Source organism: Heloderma suspectum, chromosome 1 (assembly GCF_057233095.1).
Source record: "Heloderma suspectum isolate Gila_16-S chromosome 1, 16-S_ref, whole genome shotgun sequence".
Classification (NCBI taxonomy): Eukaryota; Metazoa; Chordata; class Lepidosauria; order Squamata; family Helodermatidae; genus Heloderma; species Heloderma suspectum.
In genome coordinates, this window is record NC_139458.1 from 434,054,791 (window position 1) to 434,075,840 (window position 21,050).

The 21,050-nt window shown below is 47.3% G+C and overlaps 1 protein-coding gene across 1 annotated transcript in view; it reads right to left on the reverse strand.

Moving 5' to 3' along the window:
• LOC146360338 (L-threonine 3-dehydrogenase, mitochondrial-like) overlaps nucleotides 1-13,986 on the reverse strand; it is a 35,658-nt gene extending 21,672 nt beyond the window's left edge. Inside the window, exon 1 of the mRNA XM_084829371.1 lies at nucleotides 13,909-13,986. The gene's annotated coding sequence lies outside the window, so the exon portion shown is untranslated. The remainder of the gene's footprint in view (nucleotides 1-13,908) is intronic.
• Nucleotides 13,987-21,050: the final 7,064 nt, after the last annotated feature.

Here is a 21,050-nt window from a genome sequence, read left to right on the forward strand (position 1 = left end):
TGCAACCCATCCCTAGCCAACAGCCCATCTTCCAGGAAGCATAGCCCGTGGTCCCAGATTCCAAATCTCTCTCATCGGCACCACCTTTGTAGCCAGTCATTCACCCGGAGTATTTTTCGTTCCTTTTCTATCCCTCTAACTACTGGAAGGATGGATGAGAAAACTATCTGGGCCCCAAAGTTCTTGAGTTTCCTTCCCAAAGCTTCAAAGTCTGACGTGATCTCTTTGTAGCTCCGCTTGGCGGTATCATTTGTTCCCACATGGATGAGAAGAAAGGGATACCTGTCAGTGGGCTTTATGAGTGCAGGCAACCTTTCAGTCACGTCTCTAATCTATCCTCCCGGGAGACAACAAACCTGGCGAGTCCATGGGTCTTCGCAACGTACTTGGGTCTCGACCCCACGCAGCAAGGAGTCTCCCACTACTACCACTCTTCTCTTCTTCTTGTAGGCCTGGGTTTCATCGCCTCTGTTTGACTGACCTTCAGCCTCTTGCTCACTCTCATGCAGGTTCCCCTGTGATTCTTCCTCTGCAGGCTGTCCTCCAGTCTCATCTGCAAGTACCTGGAATCGGTTCCACACCTCCACTGCTTCCACCAGTGCAGAGTGGTGCCTAGTTCTTCTCCTAACTGTCACCCTTTCCCAAGGAGTATCCTCTATTCCATTTTTCTTCACCTCAGCATTTCCCACTGCCTCATCTTGCTGTTGCTCTTCAAGCTTCTGGTCTTCCCTTTGCTGCTGTAGTTCCCCCATTCTGTCCAAGAACTCTTCGTGTTCTCTTATTCCCCGGAGGGTCGACAGTCACTGCTCCAGTCCCCTTACTTTTTCCTCCAGCAGCGTGATCAACTTGCACTTGTTGCAGGTGTAGGCCATGTTGTTCTCAGGCAAGAAAACAAACATTGCACACACCTTGCAGGTCACCACCACTGGAGAGTCTTGACCTTCCACAGCCTCTTTTCCCTTTTTGTGTCTAGCTTTGTGATTGTTCTAGACTAGCCTGTGCCTGCTCCTCTACTCAGTAGAGGTTAAAAGCAGAGTCCCACTGGTGTGAAAGTGTGTGTTACAAGACAAATAAATGGAAAAAAGTTAGTTAAAATAAAACATTAAAATAATTTTAAAAAATGTTAGGGGCCTCCCCCTTGACCTCCCCTGGCCAACTCCTGTTTGCTCCCCCTGCTTGCTCGCTCTCTGGGAGCTTGCCTGCTTCTGTAGTCCCTGGACCAGCTGGAGCAGCTTGCTCTGCTCAGCTGGGAGGCGGGAAACAGACTGAAGCTTCCCGCCCAGTCAGCTGCTGGGAGTACTCAGGCCACACCCCTCCAATTCAGTTGGAGCTCTCAGAAGCACCTGGTGAGCTCACAGCCAATCAGAAGGATAAAGGGCAGCCCCCTGGGCTTCCTGCAACCCACTTACCTCTTAGCCTCTGTCTCCTTTGTCTCCTTTGTCTCTTCAACCCCTGCAACTCCCTGGCCAACTCCTGTTTGCTCCCCCTGTTCGCTCGCTCTGTTCCCTCACTCTCTGGGAGCTTGCCTGCTTCTGTAGTCCCTGGACCAGCTGGAGCAGCTTGCTCTGCTCTGCTCAGCTGGGAGGTGGGAAACAATAGGTGCTGTCATTGTTTGTGATTGCACCCAGGACTGCCCTGGGGCTGCTGGGATGGTTGATCCTTCCCCCTCTCCCAATTCCAAAAACATAAGGCACGCGGGTTGCTCAGTAGGTCCCGATGTGGTCTTGGTCAAGCCACTCTCTATCCAAGCTGCTGCTGCTTAGAACTTTCCTAGGAAATCACCATCACACATCCTAACCTACCTCATGGGGTTGTTGTGAGGATAAGAGCAGTAGGGTATTACATATGTGGCAAAGTTATTATAAAAATGAGGGTGGCTAAAGCAGCCCTGGCATCCTCCCCTTCTTCTCTACAAACATCTTTGGGGTCTGCCTTGACAGCCAGATAGCAGGACCAACCCACAGACCCACCCATCTTGTGGTGGCTGATTAGTTCTTCCTGTGGAGGATGGTTGCCCAACTGGTTTTAACCATAGGCTTTCCAGTTCTGAATCCCACTGCAAGACTTTGTCATGCAGACCAAGTAGCAGCATGCTAAAATTGCAGGCTCAGACTGCTTGTGAAGTAACAAGGAAGCTGAATATGATCCAGAAGCCACCATGGATAGAATAAAAGAGAAGCTGCCAGAAAACAGATGGGTGTCTGACCTGGAAGACTCTTTGATTAAAGATTCTGCCCCCTATTCATCTTGTTTGTTGCAAGACATTTAGCTTTCATTCTGCAGACTCTCTGAAGTTTAAAGTTTGTCTGTCACTTCAGCTGGTACTAATTCCACATGTTCACCCCAGTCTCTAGGGCAAGAATGACTTCCCTCAATATGACTGGCAGACAAGGAACATGGCAAAGGTTAAGACAGAAAGGGAGGAGCTGCTTACCCTCTACCCTTGGTAACATGAACAGCAGGACAAGAGAAGGCATTTTTGGTAGTGGCCCTTTCGCTTTGGAATGAGTTTTTTTATTTATTTATTTTATTTAATTTATTAATCGCCCATCTGGCTGGTCACCCAGGCACTCTGGGCGATGTACAACATACAACAAAACAATAAAATTCTACAATAAAAACTTTTTCTAAAATACCCTAACCCACCCCAAATGCCTGCCTGAACAGCCACGTTTTTAATGCACGACGGAAGCTCATTAAAGAGGGGGCATGACGGAGTTCCCTAGGGAGGGAGTTCCACAGAGTGGGGGCCACCACAGAAAATGCCCTCTCCCTCGTCCCCACCAGTCTAGCTGTCCTGGCTGATGGGACAGAGAGAAGGCCATCCGAGGCTGATCTTGTTAAGCGGCCTGTCTGGTGCTGCTGGAGGCGCTCCTTAAGATAGGCTGGGCCGGAACCATATAGGGTTTTAAAGGTCAAAACCAACACCTTGAATTTGGCCCAGAAAACAACTGGTAACCAGTGCAACTCCTTCAGTACTGGAGTGATGTGATCTCGCTGGCGCCTGCCTTTAATCAGGCGAGCCGCCGCATTCTGTACCAGCTGCAGCTTCCGAACTGTCTTCAAGGGTAACCCCACGTAGAGCGCATTACAGTAGTCTAAACGAGAGGAGACCAGGGCATGTACTACCGATGGGAGCAGATGGTCAGGAAGGAAGGGGCGCAGCCGCCGTATCAGATGGAGTTGATACAGCGCTGTCCGGCTCACAGCTGACACCTGAGCCTCCATGGACAGCTGGGAGTCCAAAATGACCCCCAGGCTGCGGACCTGGTCTTTCAAGGGTAGCCGTACCCCATTCAACACCAGGTCAACATCCCCCCGCCTCCTCTTGTCTCCCACCAAAAGTACCTCGGTCTTGTCAGGGTTCAGCTTTAGCCTATTCCTCCCCATCCAGCCACTCACCGTCTCCAGACATTTGGACAGGGATTCTACGGCCAACCTTGGTGAAGATTTGAACGAGAGGTAGAGCTGCGTGTCACCCGCATATTGACGACACTGCACCCCAAACCTCCTGATGATAGCCCCCAGAGTTGAAAAATAAAGCCCAATGTAGTTCAATTCTACCATGTTTTAAAAAGCAATGTGAAGAATTTGCATATAGACTACCGTTTAGCAATTAATTATAAATATATTCAATCACTGTCCTTTTCTCTTTGCTGCAGTGAACATAAAAGGTAAAATAGTAATAGGATAAAAAGACTGAGACACCATATTAAAATTATGCTTTTGAAAAAGCAGAATGCTAATAAAGCTGTGGCTGGGTAGTTAAAGAATGCCTCCCGGTACAATGCTGTTTTATTATGTTAATAATTTTATGGTAATCATTTATGTAGAAGTCGCTTAGGCTGAGTAAGATTGTACTTCTGATAGTGCAATCCTATGCATGTCTACTCAGAAGTCAGTCCCATTGAGTTCAGTGGGCCTTACACCGTGGTATGTGGGAACAGTATCACACTGTCATTTTTAATGAAAGTTAAGGAGGTACTTAACTGCTCCCCACTGCCATCAGTGGGAGTTTAAAGTGTTTAACTTCAGCTCACACATTATGAATGAACAGCCAGGCAAGAGAGAACACATTTAAGAGGATTTTATTTTTAAGCTTTCATCGACAGTGTGCAAAGTCACTCAGTTTTACACAGGTGCTCTATGCCTTGGGGTTTATTACAGCACATTGCTTCTCCAGAACTGCTATAAAGCTGCAATTTCTATTTCAAATTTCAGGACACTCCCTAATTACAGCCCATAACTCCTCACTCATGACAGCCAAGCACCAGGTTACCTCTGGCTCACACACCACATTGAGCAATAGCGCTTGGGCAGCAGTTACTAGGCATGGTATTACACATCAGAGCTGGCAGACAATTTATTGGTCTTCTGTTGCCTCTTCAGCTGCTGCAGGAATGTGCTGCTGCAGCAACACATACAAGGAGAGGTGGGTTGTTTTTTTAAGTGGTAATAAAATGAAATTGCAAAAAAAATAAAAATGCAAAAAAGGAATATTATGCTGCCTCTATCGCGTCTGCAGAGTGCTGTCCCAGGAGGCTGTTCCAAGTGGTCTGGAGCCTGGTCGGTCCTCTTGCTCCTGAACCACTGGAGCATTGTAAGGCCTCCTGTGAGGCCTTGGCAAGGCACTTTGCGGATAAAATTGATTGGATTAGGAGTGTTATTCTGTGCACTGTGGATACAGTTAGTGAGCAAGAGGCGGCCTGTGGCAAACCGGTTTTGTGGGATCGGTTCCAGCTTCTTCCTCCTGATGAAGTGGACAAGGTGCTTTCATCTGTAAGGCCGACCACCTGCTTACTTGATCCTTGCCCACCTTGGCTCATTATGGGCTGCAGAGAGAGACTGGGTGAGGGGATCAGGGCGGTGGTGAACGCCTCCCTTGAGGAGGGAGTGATGCCATCAGCCCTCAAGGAGGCAGTGATAAGACCACTCTTAAAGAAGCCCTCCTTGGATCCCCAAGTTCTGAACAACTTTCGCCCAGTCTCAAATCTGCCATTTTGGGGCAAGGTGATTGAGCGGGTGGTGGCGGTGCAGTTGAAGGCACACTTGGAAGAAACTGATTATCTAAACCCATTTCAGTCAGGCTTCAGGCCTGGGCATGGGACAGAAACGGCCTTGGTCGCCTTGGTGGATGATATGAGGAGGGCTCTGGATAGGGGCGACTGCTCCTTCCTTGTTCTCCTCGACCTCTCAGCGGCTTTTGATACCGTTGACCACGGTATCCTCCTGGACCACCTGGAGGGGTTGGGCATTGGGAACACCGTATTGCAGTGGTTCTGGTCCTTCCTTTCCGGCAGGTACCAGAGGGTAGCACTGGGAGAGGAGGTTTCGGACCCGTGGCCACTCACTTATGGGGTGCCAGGGGGTTCCATCCTCTCCCCAATGCTATTTAACATCTACGTGAAGCTGCTGCGGGCTATCATCAGGAGGTTTGGGGTGCGGTGTCATCAATATGCGGATGACACGCAGCTCTACCTCTCATTCAAATCTTCACCAAGGTTGGCCGTAGGATCCCTGTCTAAATGTCTGGAGGCGGTAAGTGGCTGGATGGGGAGGAATAGGCTGAAGCCGAACCCTGATAAGACTGAGGTACTTTTGGTGGGAGACAAGAGGAGGCGGGGGGGATGTTGACCTGGTGTTGAATGGGGTACGGCTACCCTTGAAAGACCAGGTCCGCAGCCTGGGGGTCATTTTGGACTCCCAGCTGTCCATGGAGGCTCAGGTGTCAGCTGTGAGCCGGACAGCACTGTATCAACTCCATCTGATATGGCGGCTGTGCCCCTTCCTTCCTGACCATCTGCTCCCATCAGTAGTACATGCCCTGGTCTCCTCTCGTTTAGACTACTGTAATGCGCTCCACGTGGGGTTACCCTTGAAGACAGTTCGGAAGCTGCAGCTGGTACAGAACGCGGCAGCTCGCCTGATTAAAGGCAGGCGCCAGCGAGATCACATCACTCCAGTGCTGAAGGTGTTGCACTGGTTACCAGTTGTTTTCTGGGCCAAATTCAAGGTGTTGGTTTTGACCTTTAAAACCCTATATGGTTCCAGCCCAGCCTATCTTAAGGAGCGCCTCCAGCAGCACCAGACTGGCCGGCCGCTTAACAAGATCAGCCTCAGATGGCCTTCTCTCTGTCCCATCAGCCAGGACAGCTAGACTGGTGGGGACGAGGGAGAGGGCGTTTTCTGTGGTGGCCCCCACTCTGTGGAACTCCCTCCCTAGGGAACTCCGCCATACCCCCTCTTTAATGAGCTTCTGCCGTGCATTAAAAATGTGGTTGTTCAGGCAGGCATTTGGGGTGGGTTAGGGTATTTTAGAAAATGTTTTTATTGTAGAACCTTATTGTTTTAAACTGTTTTATTATATGTTGTACATCGCCCAGAGTGGCTGGGTGACCAGCCAGATGGGCGATTAATAAATTTAATAAAAAAAATTCAAAAGGAAGTAGAGGACACACACTGGAGTCCCAAATTAAATAGTAACAGAATGAAATTAGCAAGATACCATGTTAAGTTTTCCTTCTGGTTGGGGTAGCACCTGTACCATAGTTTTCAGACATTTTGGTATCTGTACTCTTGTAGCACATTTCAAACAAACGTTTTCAGAATGCAAATTCAACCACAGGAACATATTTCATGGATAATACTCCATTATAAGAACCAAAGGGTGTTAGTCCCCTACAGCACAAAAGGATTCCAAGTTGAATCATGGAACACACACAATCAAGAGGAAGACTGTCATGCTCCCATCCATTAAATGAGTGGAATTTATTTTACGTATTACATTATAACCCACTTGATAGGTGTAACTGAAACTTGGTGGGATGACCCTCCTGACTGGTATATAGCAGTTGAAGGATATAACTTGATCAAAAAGAACAGGAGGAACAGAAAGGGAGGTGGGGTTGCATTATATGTTAAAAATATATCTCTGCACAGAAATACTGGAGGAGGAGCTTGGTAGCCCCATCGGGAGCATCTGGGTTAAAATAAATGGAACAAAGAATAAAAGGAACCTGGTGGTCGGAGTCTACTACCAACCACCCAATTAAGGAGAAGACAAGGATGAAACTTTTGAAAAGCAAATAGCCAGTGTTTCAAAGAAGCATGATATAGTAGTAATGGGGGACTTCAATTTCCCCGATATTTGTTGGGAGACAAATTCTGCAAAACATGGCCCCTCCAGGAAATTCCTGACTTGTGTGGCGGATAACTTCCTCCTACAGAAAGTAGAGGAAGGAACTAGAGGATCAGCTATCCTTGACTTGATCCTAACTAAGAGATGATTTAGTGGATAAAGTAGCAGTGACAGGAACTCTGGGGGAAAGCGACCATGTTGCACTTCAGTTCTTGGTTCTAAGGGAAGCAAAAGCCAAGCGTAGCCAAACACGCATCCTGGATTTCAGGAAAGCCAATTTTAATAAACTCAGAACAATGGTAAGTAAGGTCCTGTGGCAAGTGACTCTAATGAGAAAAGGAGTCCAAGATGGGTGGGCGTTTTTAAAAAAGGAAATTCTCAAGGCACAATTACAAACAAGACCAACAAGAAGAAAAGGTGGAAGGCAACAGAAGAAGCCAATGTGGCTTCACAAAAAGCTTAGAGAAGACCTGAAAACAGAAAAGGACACATATAGGAAGTGGAAGGAAGGCCAAGTTACAAAGGAAGAGTACAGGCAGGTAGCACAGAATTGCAGGGATGGCGTCAGGAAGGCTAAAGCTGAGAATGAGGGGAGGTTAGCGAGGGATACTAAAAGCAACAAAAAGGCTTTCTTCAGCTACATGCCTAGTAAAAGGCAAAGGAAAGAAATGGTGGTTCAGCTACTAAATAAGGATGGCAAAATGATAACAGATGACAAAGAAAAGGCAGAAGTGCTCAATTCCTACTTTGGCTCAGTCTTCCCCCAAAAGAGGTTCTAAGATCCCCCTGGCAAAGGCAAAGTACAGGCTGAGCGGGCAGGATTGCAGCTTGAGATGGATAGGCATCTGGTCAAGGAGCACCTAATTAATCTGAAAGAGTTCAAATCACCAGGGCCAGATGAGCTGCATCCTAGAGTAATAAAGGAACTGGCAGAGGAACTCTCAGAACCGCTGTCTATTCTCTTTGAGAAAACATGGAGGACGGGTGAAGTGCCAGATGACTGGAGGAGGGCTAATGTTGTCCCTATCTCCAAAAAGGGCAAAAAGGAGGAACCTGGGAGCTACAGACCAGTCAGTCTGACATCAATCCCTAGGAAAATTCTGGAGCAGATGATAAAGCAGTCAGTCTGTAAGCACCTTGAAAACAATGCAGTGATTACTTGGAGCCAACATGGATTTTCAAGAACAAGTCCTGCCAGACAAATCTGATCTCATTTTTTGATCAGGTAACCTCCCTAGCGGACTGTGGGAATGCTGTGGACATCATATAGCTCGACTTCAGCAAAGCTTTCGACACAGTGCCCCATGTTATCCTGATGAGCAAACTAGCTCAAAGTGGGCTAGATGAAACAATGATCAGGTGGATCCACAGTTGGCTACAGAATCGGACTCAAAGAGTGCTTCTCAATGGGACCTTCTCAAACTGGGGAGAGGTAACGAGTGGGGTACCGCAGGGCTCAGTCCTGGGCCCAGTGCTCTTCAACATTTTTATTAATGACTTGGAGGAGGAGGTGCAGGGAATGCTGATCAAATTTGCAGATGACACAAAATAGGGCAGGATAGCTAATACCCTGGAAGACAGAAACAAAATGCAAAGTGATCTTGATAGACTGGAGTGCTAGGAAGAAAACAGAATGAAATTTAACAGGGACAAATGCCAAGTTCTGCACCTAGGAAAAAGAAACCAAATGCACAGTTACAAGATGGGGGATACGTGGCTCAACAACACTACAAGCGAGAAGGATCTTGGAATTGTTGTCAATCACAAGCTGAAGATGAACCAACAATGTGATGTGGCTGCAAAAAAGGCAAATGCCATTTGGGGCTGCATTCATAGAAGCATAGCTTCCAAATCCCGCTCTACTCAGCTCTGGTTAGGCCTCATCTGGAGTACTGTGTCCAGTTCTGGGCACCACACTTTAAGAAGGATGCAGACAAACTGGAGAGGGTTCAAAGGAGGGCAATAAAGATTAGGGGAATGGAAACCAAGCCCTATGAGGAGAGACTGAAAGAACTGGGCATGTTTAGCCTTGAGAGGAGAAGACTGAGGGGAGATATGATAGCGCTCCTCAAGTACTTGAAAGGTTGCCCTTTCAAAATGTCCCCCCCTTTCCCTAGAACCCCCACCCCAGGAAATTTGGGGGGAAATGGAAAAATAAGCAATACTTATCTTTTTAGCACTCTTTACTGATATAAAATCACTTGGTTGCTTTTGGACAGCTTTCCTAATATCTGGTGCACTCCATATATTTTTGACTTCAGCTCCCATCAGCCTTAAGCAGGATGGCCAATGGTCAGGAATGCTGGCCACTGTAGTCCAAAACACATGTAAGGAACTAGGTTGAGGAAGCTGCTTTAGGAACATAAAGCAGCCTTTATGTTCCTTAAGTTATATTATGTATAACTTGGTTTGCTCATAAAATTATCATTATATTTGGAAACTAAGTAGTGAACTCAGTAAACTTGCTAATTCTTGTCTGAATAAGCTATATTTTTATAATTCAATATACCAAACATGATTTTATAAACAGATCAAGTTATACATAACATATTCTAGGTTCCTGGTTTATGACAGACCAGAAGGAACTCCAGTAAGTTGTTCCTGAAACATCTGAATCATTCTAGAAGTCAGAAGAAGCCAGAAGAATTGGAGGCAGTGGAAGACAAGTCCACAAACACAGGACTCTGTAGAACAAGACCCAAGCTGTCCAGAATGCTCATTCTCTTCCAAATTATGATATGGTGACTCTGTTCACACGCTGGGAAACTGAGCATGACTTGGAGCATCCCAAAATGTCTATCAGTAAAAGATGAATTGGATCAATAGTTTTAATGAGAAATGGAAGAAGTAACTATGCTGAGAACCTTACAGAGAGGATTAAAAACATTTTTCCTCATGGCTTCATTATTTCCAGACATTTTACATCTCTAGTCTATCTATAAAAGTCTTCCTACTACAAAGTTTTTAGGAATCATTTAGAGGAGAGTAAAGGCTTGGTAACAATATATAAACACCTTCTCTTAAATTCTAAAATAAAGCATTTCATAATCTAAAGCCATTCAATTTTTCCAATTTCTTGGAAAAAACAAAAATGGTCCTTGGGAAAAATGTTTTTTTCTGGGCCTCCACCTCTCTAACCAGAACCCCTTTGCAGGTACTTGGCAATTCCTGGATTAAGAGGGGCTACAGTGGCTGTCCTCAGAAGTGGTTCCATGGACCCAGGAAGTGTGAGGGTGGCAGATGGAGAGAAAACATAAATAAAAGGCTTCCTCCTCTTTGCCCTGCCACTTCTTAGAGGTTTCTCCAGAGGTCTACACATCACTAATATAGTCATAAATTCCTTGATGGCAGCCCACACCAGCTGCCACATTTTACTTGTCCGCTCTGCTACTATTTCTGGAGAGGGAGGTCAGCTGATCAGGTTGCAATCATCATGCATCCAAGCAGAAGCTAGGGAAGTGAACAAGAAACAGGCTGGACTGGAGTATCTACAAGATGCGAAGCAGAAGTATTGTGTGGATTGTTGACCACATTTGGGTTATCTTCAGACAAGGAAGATACTTTATCATTTTTGTACATCACCCATAGAACAACTGGGCAATTGAGAGAATAAAAACTGTTTAAAACATTAAAAAATATCCAGGAGGATAGCTATATTGATCTACTGCAGCAAACACAGCGAAGAACTGCGTGGCACTTTAAAGTTAACCAAATATATTATGGCATAAACCTCTGTGGACAAGTCAATTAATTAGACACTAAAATCTTCAGAGGCTCTCTACGTTCCCCCAACACTTGAGGCAAAAGTGTGGTTACCAGGAAAAGTGCCTTCTTGGGAACAGCACCTTGACTGTGGAATGCCCTCCTGAGGGATGCTTGCCTGGCACCTTACACTGATGTGATTTCAGTACTAGGCAAAGGCCTTTTTATTTTCCTAAGCCTTTTAATCTAAACAGTTTTTAGCACTGTCAGGTTCTTAAACTGCTCTTTTAGATTCAGATCCTGCTGCTTAGTCTGCTGCTTTTTAATATTTTGATTGGCTTTGTATTGTACTTTTTTTAAGTATTGTAAATGGCCCTGGAAATCTATTTGAAGGATGGGACACTGATGTCTATTCAATATAGCAATTAGACACTGCACCAGTTGGTCAAATACTTGGCTACCAATGATTATGAGTACCCAGCCTTTGCAACTGGACCAAGAACTGTAGGGAGTGGCAGAGAGGATGACTTTCATGGAAGGGTAACAAAAAGGATACTTTGAAGGCAACTCTGAGTGGCCAACTGTGCTGAATGCAGGGAAGACAGAAGGGCTTCTGAAAGAGAATGCTTACTTAGCTATGCTTATGAGAATTTTAAAGTAGCAACTGAGGAAAGGACAGGCACAGGATGAAGCAGAGATTCACAGAGGAGCACAGTGTCAAAAGAATACCAGAGCCCACTTTGTGGCAGGGCTAAGCCAAGGATACCAGGGATGACAAGAAGCCATTCAGGAGTGCACTGGTGGGATGAACCAGATTTTTCTTAGGCAAAGAAAAAACCTTGGTGTCACAACACAGAGATGTGGGGCAGTAGGAAGAGAGGCACTGCAAGAGCACCCTTTGAGGGACATCATGCCAAACCGCATCAAACAGGAAAAAGCATATCATGCAGAGGCAGGCAAGAGCGTGCCATCTGAGGTACCTCAGCAACAAAATCTAAAGACGCATTTATATTTGCAGTAGTAGCAGGAAGAGGGGCGCCGCAGGAGCTATCTGAAGGATAACTGGCCCCCAATGGTTGAAGAACAGCACAGAGGAAGAACGGGGCGGGGGAGAGAAAAGACCAGCAAATAAAAAGAGCACAGGGGGAGCAGGGGACACTGTTTGGAGAATGGCTATAGTTTAATGGTATAACACATGCTTGCATAGGAAAGATCCCAGGTTGGACTGGGAAAGACTCCTCCCTAAAACTCTGTACAGCCATTGCCAGGCAACAGAGGCAACCTTAAGCAAAATGGACCAGTGATCTGACTTGATATAAGGTGACGGCCTATCTCCTTACCATGTATTAGGAAAGCATGTACATGGCCCTGGGGAATGCCAAATACATGGGCCACTGCACCTTTCCAGCAGCTTTTCAGAAGCAGAACATAAAAATAGTGCTAGAGGCCCATTTGCAGAGGAGCAAGTTTTTAAGTGTAGCTTCCCATTACAAAAAGGGAGGAATTCAAAGGGGATTCCAAAGCAAGTAATTCAATCTAAGGAGCAGAGGAAGCAGTCAAGAAGCAAGTCTGATCAGGGCAGACACTGCCCTGACCGGTCAGGAGGAGCCGATCATGCAATTTAAGTTAAAATACTTCTAGGCCTTATTTTAGGATAAAAACTCTCCCAGAACACCTATATGATATCAACTCTCTCTTTCCATTCCTTTTCTGTGGAAGGTGGAGACAGGGCATAGCTCATTGGTAAAGCACAGGTTCAATGCCGGTCATCTGCCAGGGACTGAACCAGGGAGAAGAGATGGAAGAGATCCTTGCCAGAGCTCCTGGAGAGCTCCTACATGGCCAGTGATAAGACAAGAAACAGCTCCATGCACTTGTAAGTGTTTGGCTTAACCCCTTGTTCCTCATCCCCTACTGAAATGGAGCCTAAGTATGTGCAATTCGAACTGAACACAGGCTCTTCCCGTTTGCCCTCGCCTCCAACTTCCTCCCTTCTGCAGCCTTGCCCTGTGTTACATTTTAGGTGGCAAGCACCTTGGGGCGGGGGACCATCTGTTGTCATTGCTCTATAATGCACCAGACATGCCAACAGCACTGTTTTAATTACTGAAATGTTTTTGTACACCTTAAATTAATAAAAAAATAAATGTTGTCTCACACACACATAATTAAGTGGAGAAGAGGCACTGGGGATGCAAGTACAATGATTACGGAGCAAGACAGGTGTGGTTAAAAAAGAAAAAAGAATAAAAAAGTGAGGAGACAGACAAAATAAAGCAGCATAGAAATAAATGAAATGCTACCCAGACAGAATAAAATGAGAGGGTTTAGGAAAGCCTAGGAGAAGAGCTTATTCGGGTAAGGGTGAAAAAGTTCAATAAAAGGAGAGAGGGAGAGAGAGAGAAGGAAGCACAGAGCACCTAGAAGCCAAGAGGATTTTAAGGGTGGCCATTTATTTGAGGCACAAGATACCCATCTGTAATTTGCATTTGCCCATTTCACATCGATTTTGTTTGTTTCCCGATAAGGGTGCTTCCAGACAGAGAGCTCCTCCATCATGATGCATGGAGTTATTTTGTCTGTTTTCCCTTAACAGTTTTCCCCCCCCTGGTAAGAGACACAGACAGAAAAAGGGATGGAAAAATATGGGGAGCATTCTACAAACGGAAGATAAAGTCGTGTGTGTGTGTGTGTGTGTGAGAAATCCCACGAACCAGGCAGCCTGGAAGCACCTGAGCATTTCATTAGAAGACGGGATTACGAGCAAAAATGCTAGTCAGCCCCCAAATTTTGTATAGCCCAGAAGGCCTTAACAGAAGCCATGAGGCAAGTAGCCGAGGTTGCCTCTGAGCCTGCGCAAAGTGCACTCACCTCAACAATCCTCCCCCCCTCCCCCCGAAAAGCCCCTTATGCTAACAGGGGTGGTGAGGCAGCCAGGGAGCTTTCTGAGCCCCAGCACCTCTCTGGTGAGGAAATTTAAGGAATATTCTTTAATTATGGAGTCACGGGCAAACGGAGGGGGGATAAGGGCCACCTTAAGAAGAGGGACCACCCACGCATTCACTCACCTCTAGCGCTGTCCTCGCGGGACGCTGCGTTCCCAGGCCCGCCGACCGCCTTCGCCCAGCAAAGCCTCAGACAACGCCGCCGCCGCCGTTGCTCACCTGGCTTTTATACCCCTGCGCCGGCTCCCCGTCAGCAAGCCCCGCCCACCTCCCGGCCTCAGCCTCTCCTTCCTGATTGGCTGAGAGCGAGCCGCCACCATCTCGCTCCCCCGCCGCGCCTCCCCTCCGCCCCCAGTGACGGAGGCGAGTGGACGCGGCGGGCCGCCAAACGGTTACTGGCACGTGCCGAGGCGCACCTCGCGCGGTCGCTGTGGAAACCGCTGGGCGGGGCCGAGCGGCTCGGCTCGCGAAGGGCCGGCCGCCTTTGGCGCAGGAGGGATTGGGGGGGGAGTGACGTCACCCCCACAGCGTACGTGCAGGGGGATGATGCCAGCGCGTCGTCGTCTTGACGTCATCCCCTCTCTTCACGGCCTTTGGGAGCTTCTTCGGCGCCCTTTGGAGCGACGGACTGATGTCCTTTGCGTGCTGCCCGACAGCCGGAGCTCCCTGGCTGGTTCACAAAACTGAAACCGCAAAAACACAACGGAAAATGCCGCGTGAAACGTGGCAGATGAAATCTTCGGGATAAAAATACAAGGGGCGTAAAACGTCGGGGCAGGGCGGATATTGAAGGCGCAAGAGCAGACCTGAGGCAGCGGAGCTAAAGAGCTGGGGTGCTAAATCCTGAAAACGCCTGGGGAAATAAGGCGGCCTTCGCCCGGTGTGGCAAAGAGTAGGGCGCAGGTGCCAAGCGGGCCTCGCTAGGGAGTTCCTTCCACAGCAGAAAAGGTGCCACCGGGCAAGTGGTTATTTACAAGCCCGCATTAGAGTTGTCTGAAACTAAACTGAGGTTTTATTAACAACTAATTTTTCCTGAGTAGCAAGTAAGGATGGGTGAGAGTTTCATTTCAGTTTGGTTTCTGTAAGAATTTACCAAAATTCACAGAGTTATCCATATTTGGGACAAAAAAACCCGAATGTGGGAGAAACCAAAACTGACAGATTTGTCCCAGGCCCAGGGCTTTGAATACTTTGCTCTTAAAAGTCTGGGTGTCAATCCCTGTGTATTCAACCATCTTAATGCTTAATTAGGTTTGACACCTCTTTTCTCTGACAGCTGCGTCATCTCTAACGGCTGTATGGCAGGGACATTGTGGTTCTCTCCATGCTGGGAATAGCAGTAGTTACTGCATTTGGCTGGAGTAGATGGATGAGAATTTTGCTTCAGTTCGTTTTTGATGAGGATTTATCAAAATTCGCAAAGTTTTTCATATTCAGGGGAGAAAGACTTAAAACTTTTCCTGGTAGCCATCTTCCTTACCTCTTTGGGCGGGGCGGGGAAGGACCCCCGAAGATGACCTTAGGGTATGGGTGGATACACATGGGAGGAGGCGATCCTTCAGATAACCTGGCCCCAAGCTGTTTAGGGTTTTCAAAGTTAAGGCCATCACTTTGAATCAGCTGGAAAGGGACTGGCAGCCAGTGCAGCTGGGAAAAATCAAGGGAGCTCTGTGCTGGATAGAGAATCTACCTACCCACATAGAACTCCATAGAAATATATCCTCCGGATTAAGGCCATTTGGACTAAGAGTTCTGAGTCTACAGATCCAGAAATTTTCCCCTTTGTCAAGCATGTTGGTGTCTTTTGTTTGTTCTATTGGAAGCAACTGTAAATCTGAGAAAATATGTGAAGGTGAGTTGAAATGTCTTGCAACAACCTGCTCCAGTTTTTATACGTGTGTGTGTGTGTGTGTGTGTGTGTGTGTATACATATAATGCAGTTCACACACACATACAGGCTGCCTTTCAGGGCAGGAGTCCTCCCAAGGTGGCTTACAACAACAAAATCGACGGATACAATTCCATAAAATACAACAATAAAATACACCATCAGGGGATGGCCAGAGTAAACAAGTCGCTTTTCAGAGCCTTCCTAAAAGCCTCCAATGTTGGGGCCTGACGGACCCTCACTGGCAAGAGTTGTGGCGCTAGTGCGGAAAAGGCCCTCCTCATGTACTTGCCCACCTAACTGCCCTCAAAGGTGGGCAAATGAGAAGGGCCTCTCAGTGTTCTTAAAGTGCAGGCCAGCTGATATCAAGGCAGCCCTTCCAGTAATATATCGAAGATGGGCAACATGTAGCCTTCAAGGTATTTTGACCTATGACTCCCAGCATCCCTCAGCATTATCTATGCTGGCTAGAGCTGATGGGAGTTGTAGGGCAAAACATCTGGAGGGGCCCAAATTGCCCACTGTAATGTATAGATTTAGTTTTGTAACTCAGAACTGGTGCCTCATTTTCTCTTTCCTTCCTTCCTTCCCTCCTATTCCCCTTTCCTTTTAGATGGAAAGCGTGGAATGTCCGATCTTTGTACGTGGATATAAGGGTGCTTCCGAAAGGAGGAGTCCCAGTACTAACAGAAGGCATTTTGCCGCTATTCCATCTTTTCTTCTTTCATGGCTTTTTCACTGTAAGAAAAAAGATGGAAGAAGAGGTGGGGAAGCGTGGGAGGAAAATAGCATCTCTTCCCCCCCCCCCCCAATTTCAGGAATGATGTAGGGCGATTTTGCAATAAAAGCTTTATCTGGAAGCATCTTAGGAGACTTTTTGGCTGAAGAGCAGGGTAAGACTCCTTAAATAAATAAATACTTCTCTGCAAGTTCCTCCTAACTTTAGCAGGGTCAGCCGAGATCTGGAAAATAGCAGTAATACTTTGCGTAAGTGTTCAAGCGGCTCTAGAAATGTCATTTGCTGTAAGTTGTGCAGAAAGCTGTCCAGACTCACAGTCTTCATACTGCAAATGGGGAGGGAAAACAGTGGCTTGCCTAGAAGTTATGAGACTCATAAGGTTCAACTCGGGGACTGCAAGATTATTCCTTGGCCATGACCCAAAATGAAAAGAAAAAGTAGCAGAGGCTGCTAGAACCTCGCAGACAAACAGATTTATTGTGCTAGACTAGATTCCATGCCACTGACTGCATGAGTCAGGCTGCATATGGAGTACTGTGTCCAGTTCTGGGCTCCCCATTTTAAGACATTGACAAGTTGGAGTGTGTCCAGAGAAGAGCGGCCAGGGTGGTGAGGGGTCTGGAAACCAAGTCCTATGAGGAACGGTTGAAAGAACTGGGTATATTTAACCTGGAGAAGAAAAGATTAAAGGGAGACATTATAGTGGTCTTCAGATATCTGGAAGACTGTCATGCTGAAGATGATGATGAGCCATTTATATCCCACCTTTTTTCTTCTTGCCAAGAACCCAAGGCAGTTTACATGGGTCTTCTCCTCTCCAGTTTATCCATACAACAACTCTATGAGGTAGGAGGAGCAAACTTGTTCGCTGTTGCTCCCGAGGGCAGACTAGAACCAACCAGTGGAAATTGCAGGGAAGCAGATTTCAGCTAAACATTAGGAAAAACATCCTAACGATGAAAGCTGTTCAACTGTGGAACAGTGGAAGACTAAAATGACTGGAAAATAAGGTCTTCACCTGACACTGAAAAGGCGCCAGGGAAGCATCTCTGCAGAGCTCATACCACAACTGAGGTGCCACGAAGCCCTCTCCTTTGTAGACACCCACCTCTACAAAGGTGGGGGCACCGAGAGAAGGGCCTCTGAAGACAATCTTAGGGCCCAGTCTTAGCACAAAACCCTACAAAGGAGGAACGGGGGTGAACGCACCTCTGTCGCTCCTCCTGCCCTGCCTGGCTTTAGCAGCAGGGTTTAGGATTGAATGGAGGCCCCCTGTGTAGCAGGCATCAGTCCTGTTGGAGTGCACCCTAAATCGATGAATGGGCTACAGTGCAGGCTGCAGCCCGGCCCATCAAGTTTAGAGGTGGGAAATGCAAACAGTGGGAATCAATGACCATGAAATGCAAGAGACAGACCTTGTGGCATTTCCAAGCAAAGCTAGGACGTATACAAAATAAGGACAGTGACCGCTCTTGTGAACAGTCATTGCGTTCATCTTGTGTAGAATTAAACTTTGCATCGAAAGGACTCGGGGGGGGGGGGGTTGCCTTTGTTTGGTTTTTTGCTGTAACACACTGATGCAGCCCCCTTTCTGGATGTTGTTACAACTGAAAGCGTCATCCACAACAGCCACAGTAATAATAATGGAGCGTTCACAGCAAGGCGGATACTTTGCAAGATCAGACATTCTCACAGAATATATAGGAAGATAGGCTGGGCGTTGCCATCTGGTTCACAAAATGGGCCATCTGGCCTAGATCCCTCTGATGTTCCCGCAGTTTAAGGTGGTGCAAGAATTCACAAGCCCCGACACTGGCTGGGAGCCATACGAGTCAAAGCCGAAGCCAAAAGCAACTGGAAATGAACTTAATGAGTCTTTGGGATTGACAGAAAGATAAAGTTACTGTATTGGTTCCAGAAGGCAATAACCTTTAGTACCCTGGATGCTAAGTCTCCTTCATTGTTTTAGGCGAGGAAAGAAAAGTGCCAAAGCTAATTCATTCTCTCCTCTTCCTGTTTTTATTGCAGACCTATGAGGGTGACATCTGGAACAGTCACTGCCTGAGCAACTGTTATCTACATATGGTTCTGTACCAAGCAGTATTTCCTATATTCCAGTGGGGTCTGATGGACCACAGGAGGTTAATTGACAAGATGGAAAGGGTGGGGAGTTCGAGCTACTTTTGGCTGCAGAGAAGAGCGGTGCACTTGGACACACAAAGATTTATGGAAGACACTTTGCTGCCCTGGGAGTGGAGAGCAGAAGGGAAGCACAGCCTGGCTTCTATCAGGGGACCTAGGGAGGCTGCACTCCCTGCTTCCGAGGACAAACACCAAGCCAAGGGGGAGCCCAACCTGGCACATCCATCGGCCAGAGAAGAGGCAGAGTTGCAGGGAGCTCGCTTCCAACCCTTCCTCACAGGAAACACACTCAGCTCCAGCTGTCAGTTGCCCTGAGACTGCAGAAGGACAGTGAAAGAACACTCTGGCTCCGGCCACTCTGGCTCCATGTAAGGAACAAGCGCCTCAGGCAAGCAAGAGCACCAGCAAGGGAAGATCAGCTTGGCCTGAGGTGCATTTAAATGCCCCACTTAGAGCTCAGTGCCTTGTTCTGGCCTTGAGAAATTGCTCTCCCACCTCTTCCTTTTCCCTCCTCTGCCCTTCCCTAGTGTGTTTCATCATTTTAGCTGTAAGCCTGATGGCAGATGGCCTGCCGCTCTCCTTTACTGATGCGAGCCACTTGGGGAGACAAGGGGCCGATCTACATTGCGTCTGCTAGCACATCGAATTCGGTAGACGGCGAGGTAAATGCCATTGCATTAAAACGTGATTATCCACACTCACCCTGTTTCCCTGTTGCAGTACTTCATCTAATGCGCAGGCACGGTTCACACTCGAGCGCTGTGCTGTTTTCCTGCTCTTAAAGACGGTGGCTCTCATTGGAGGAGCAGACACTTCCTGTTTCTGCTGATTCCCCACCCACCATCCCTCTCTTCCTCTATCTCTGTGTGCGTGTAGGGATTGCACGAGCATCCTGTTGGGGCTTGAAGCCCTGTGAGAATTTACCACTCCACCCCCCCCCCAGCACACCAGTACCCTCAGCAAGAAGAGAGGAAGAAGGCAACGCCTCTCGTCCTCCCCCCATCATTTCTACAGCGGCAGTCGCACGGGAGAGGCTGGTCGTTGCCCAGGCAAGTTTGCGGAGCAATCGGGCTGGAGAAGCTATGATTCCTCGAAGATTCGCTTCTTTAAAGATTTGAAGATAACGCCTTAATTTTTTAAAAAAGGTGAAGCAGGGGATAGAAGGGGGTAACACTTAGTCTCATTTGAAGGGATGAGGAATGCAGGAAGCCTGATTCCCAGGCGGAATCCCATCCAAGTACTGACCGGGGCTGACCCTGCTGAGCTTCTGAGAACAGACAAGTGTGTGCACATCCAACCCTTTGCTTGTTGCTGAGGAAACATTGAGTGCTGAGGAAGCTATGCAATCAGTAGCCAGAAGACGACATGGGGCTGTCGAGAGCTATGATTGGACAGGAGGGAAAAACAAACACCGCTGTATATGGATGACCAGATATGGTAACGAATGCAGAAAATCAGAGCACATTAAGGGGAAATACTGGGATATCAGGGTACTGAAAGCGGTAGCTCGGAAGTGGGAAATTCACACACTGCGTAGTGTGAAAGATGGGCGGTGAAACCTCATTGGAAGCAGAAAAAAACGTAAGTGTAGATAGGCCCAAGAATTGCCTGGAAAGTGGGATAAAAATGCCTTAAGTAAATTAAATACATGTACTCCAGGAAATATGGGCTTTCAAACAACCTCAAAGTGTCCTCTTATCCCCAGCCCTGCATATCTACCCAAAATAAAATAGATGCACAAAATATGTACAGCTGATCCTTAAGAGTGGGTGGCTAGTAACAGCACATAGACCTGGTTCTCATGGAGAGGGGGATGAGATATAAGTCCTGGGGCAAGAGCAGAGGAGGTGCAGGGAGGTAGACTTCTCATCATGCTTGAATAATGGATCTACCTTATTCTCTCAGTTGCTCGCTGCTTCTGAAGCGGGGCTGAGCAGGTCTCCTGCCTTACTTATTTATAACTAGCTAATGCCCCTTGCTTTGATACAGCCAAGGCTGCAAGCAAATGTCCAAGGCTGTCAGAGTTGGGGCATATTGTTCCTGACCTGAGTGCAGCTATGCCCTCTGGCAGCCCTAGGCATGGCCCCTGCCATGGTGCTTCCCTAGAGCCCCCACCTCCGAGGGAGGGGTCTGTCCATTCCATTCCATTGAGGGGGGCAGGCATATAACTCTCTCCCTTCGCCTACTAAATCCCCCTCCTCCCAGCTTCAAACTATATGGACTGCAAACCTATGTCCTAGTTAGGGACGTTTGCCCCTCATGGCTGAAAATGTTAGTGCAGGCTTCAGCCACATGGACACATTTAAATTAAAGTTAATCCACACATTTTATTTTTTAAAAAACAAACCACCATGGTGAACACCCCTAGGGTTCACTTAGTATACATGCCAAGTTTCAGGTGTCTAGGTTTCACAGCCTTGGTGCTGGCGGATGGATGGACAGACACAATCTCTTTTAATTATTACAGAAGATAATTTAACATGGGGTGGGGGCAAT